Below are 3,628 nucleotides of genomic sequence, written 5' to 3'. Positions count from 1 at the left end.
ACCACAAGTTCTTACTGCTCAATGGAATCATTGAATGAAGCAAAGTTGAATGGGAAAGCTGCCTGTTATACTGAATTCATCAATGGCCTGCAGCGCGTCCTCAGTCGATAAGAATCAACCGAGTATAGTTTCAGTGATGCCGGGTATATAAGGAAAGATTGAAGACTAACACAGCTGATGTAACATTAACTTTACTTGTCATTCTTTTGGTTTGCAGGGGTGGACAGCATCAGTCCTGGAGGATCACAGTGGCTGCAGGTTTTTGTTCCAACCCAGTTGCTTTATGAGAAGTCAATTTTTGCTGATGAAGCACTTACTGCTCAACTGACATTTTGATGCTTCATTTTAGTGGTCTCACTTGTTAACCCCAAAACAGCTGCATTCACTGGCTCCTTAATAGCAATAAGATACAAACGACAAAAGGACCCAGCAGTTCTCCATCTAACTTGTTTCCATGTACACCTGTGTGGATTCATCCATATGACTTCTTTATCTTTAGCTGTTTTGTCTCCCTGCCAAATAGCTGAGATGACTTCTGGAGATATTGTTTCATTATCTCAGTATCTGGTTTAATAAAACACTTAAGAGAAGAATATGACAGCCTGAAAATGATCTGTTTTAGGCTTCAAATTGTTTGGATGATATCTTTGGAAAGGAAAAAATACTATAATATAAGAACCTAAAAAACCATAGAATTAAATGAGGTGTGGGATTGGCAAAGATTAGTTTCTCATGAAGCAATTGTGTTGTAATGAAAACCTCCAGCCGCCGCAGTCCTCCAGGACCGAGATTGCCTACCCCGGGTTTACAGGATAACCTAACATACTTTTTAAGAGATACCACCAGTTAAAACATGCATAATATTTCAGTTATCTAGTAAGCTTCTGTCATCTTGGCTGCCCATTTTTGTACGTGGCTGTCTGCTTTCTCACTGTTGGGTTTAAGATTAAACAACAAATTGATAAGCAATAGTGGAGGCTCTGCTATACAAGAGAAAAAAATGGAGAATAACAGTTGTAGGGCATGCACAATTTGTGGTAAGAAGTCTTCTCTTCTCCTCAGGGGTGTGGAACATCTGAAGCAGAGTTTGACTCGCTCACTCTACTGGATGATAAGGGCTTGTGTGGATATGAGCTGTTCAGGACAGTTATGAGAGCCTCTGGAGTAAGTCATTCTCAAGCTCACACCCCTAGTCATGGGGTTAGTTTTGCAGGGTGGGAGATAAAGTCTTGGAAAATCTTCACAACTACAGTTTTTCCAGACTTGGTTTCAGTGGCATAAGCTTTTGTAAAGTGTGGTACCCGGCGGGGGTTCATGCCCGGCCGGGATGCCCAGGAGGAGCGGAGGAGGGCTTGTGCCTCCTCCAGGACACGAGGGGGCGTCCTCCCTGGTTGCTTTGGGGACCACAGGTACAGAGCTTGGAAGCTCAACCCTGTAGGGGCCCGTGGTCACCGCCAGGGGGCGCCCCGATGCCTTGGGAGCCCTGGACCTCAGAACTTCCGCCACACCCGGAAGTGTTGGGGGGAAGAGGATTGGGGACACCCGGTGGACTTCCGGTTACACCGCTAGAGCTTCCGCCACACAGGGGTGTGGCTACAGAAGCCTCAGGATGCACCTGGAGTTCTTCCGGGGTGTATAAAAGGGGCCGCCTCCCTCCAGTCAGGGGCAAGAGTCGGGTGGAAGAGGACGAAGCTTGGTGGAGAGGAGTGGAGGCTGACTAGAGACTAAGAAGGCATTGTGAGTGTGGCCAAGGACTTAAGGGGTGATTGGTGCTGAGGCACTGGGATTGTGCACTTGACCTTTGTATATAATGTACAATAAACGTGTGTGTGGTGAAACCAACATGTCTACCTGTCTGTGTCCGGGCTGTTCCCCACAAAAGTCAATAAAATGATTAATCAGAACCAAAACATATCCATAGCCTTCTACTTGGCACAAAGTTCAGAAAGTCTACAGAGGAGAGTTCAAAAGGTTCACTTATACTGATGGAACCCATAGGTGCTTTTTCTGGAGCACTGGTGTGCTTCTGCTTGATGTGCAGGCACAGTTTCGAATTATGTAATCTTCAATCTCAAGCTGCATGTAGGGTCAATAACATCTTTCTTCGGCCAGATGAACTACCTTGTCAGATCTGATATGTCCCATCGCATCAAGGAGGCTTTTGAGGACAACTGGTTTCAGTTTATGCGATAAAACAAGTTCCTTCCTTGTTCCTAGTTGTTTGCACAGGACTCCCTTGTAAAGGGAGAGTTTGTTCCTTTCATGTATTAGTCTCTTTATTTCAATTCTTTTTTGGTTCTTGTCCTTCTTATTTGGATTCCATCCTCTGCTTTTGAGGGTTATTACTTCTCTGATGGTAGCATCTTCTTGCTGTATGACCCTGACATCATCTAATGTGACTTTATCGGCACTTCCTGGCAGCACATCATCATCCATTGAGGCAAACTGCAGAGCAGCCAACCATGGCACTTTTTTATCTTTAGCTGCTTTGTATCCATGCCAGATAGCTGAGATATTGTTTCATTATACTCAGTAATGGTGGTGGGTAAATCCACGAGGAAGTGGGACAGCATATCAGCATCCGTATTTGCCTTCCCAGGGCTGTATTTGGTGTTAAAGTCATCTAACTCCCCAACCCAGCATTGACGTGCTGCATTCAGTTTTGCGGTACTCAGCACATGCATTAGAGTGTTACTAGGGGGCTCCGCCCCCTGCTCGCTTCGCTCGCCAACCCCTGGTGTTGGGAAATGACAAAGAGCGTGATGTATGAATGAGATATAGAATAGTGTGAAGGTGTAGATGATGCAAATAGAAAGCAAACAATAAAGTGTGTGGCACAGTGTAAAGGGTTATTGGAAAATTTCTTTGTACAGTAGTCCATCCTCCATCGCGGGGGTTGCGTTCCAGAGCCACCCGCGAAATAAGAAAATCCGCGAAGTAGAAACCATATGTTTATATGGTTATTTTTATATTGTCATGCTTGGGTCACAGATTTGCGCAGAAACACAGGAGGTTGTAGAGAGACAGGAACGTTATTCAAACACTGCAAACAAACATTTGTCTCTTTTTCAAAAGTTTAAACTGTGCTCCATGACAAGACAGAGATGACAGTTCAGTCTCACAATTAAAAGAATGCAAACATATCTTCCTCTTCAAAGGAGCAAACAAATCAATAGTGCTGTTTGGCTTTTAAGTATGCGAAGCACCACGGCACAAAGCTGTTGAAGGCGGCAGCTCACACCCCCTCCGTCAGGAGCAGAGAGAGAGAGATAGAGAGAGACAGAGAAAAAAATCAATACGTGCCCTTCGTGCTTTTAAGTATGCGAAGCACCGTTCAGCATGTCGTTTCAGGAAGCAGCTGCAGCTGCACAAAAGATAGCAACGTGAAGATAATCTTTCAGCATTTTTAGATGAGCGTCCGTATAGTCTAGGTGTGCGAACAGCCCCCCTGCTCACACCCCCCTACGTCAGCGCAAGAGAGAGAGAGAGAGAAAGTAAGTTGGGTAGCTTCTCAGCCATCTGCCAATAGCGTCCCTTGTATGAAATCAACTGGGCAAACCAACTGAGGAAGCATGTACCAGAAATTAAAAGACCCATTGTCCACAGAAACCCGCGAAGCAGCGAAAAA

At 45.1% G+C, this 3,628-nt stretch overlaps 1 protein-coding gene across 1 annotated transcript in view; it reads left to right on the top strand.

Moving 5' to 3' along the window:
* lyrm2 (LYR motif containing 2) overlaps nucleotides 1-1,176 on the top strand; it is a 42,932-nt gene extending 41,756 nt beyond the window's left edge. The window contains exon 5 of the transcript XR_007934583.1: nucleotides 1,063-1,176. The gene's annotated coding sequence lies outside the window, so the exon portion shown is untranslated. The remainder of the gene's footprint in view (nucleotides 1-1,062) is intronic.
* Nucleotides 1,177-3,628: the final 2,452 nt, after the last annotated feature.

This window comes from Erpetoichthys calabaricus, chromosome 3, assembly GCF_900747795.2.
Source record: "Erpetoichthys calabaricus chromosome 3, fErpCal1.3, whole genome shotgun sequence".
In the NCBI taxonomy this organism is placed as follows: domain Eukaryota; kingdom Metazoa; phylum Chordata; class Cladistia; order Polypteriformes; family Polypteridae; genus Erpetoichthys; species Erpetoichthys calabaricus.
The sequence above is the reverse complement of the archived record's forward strand: the minus strand, read 5'-3'. Positions and strand labels throughout refer to the sequence as shown.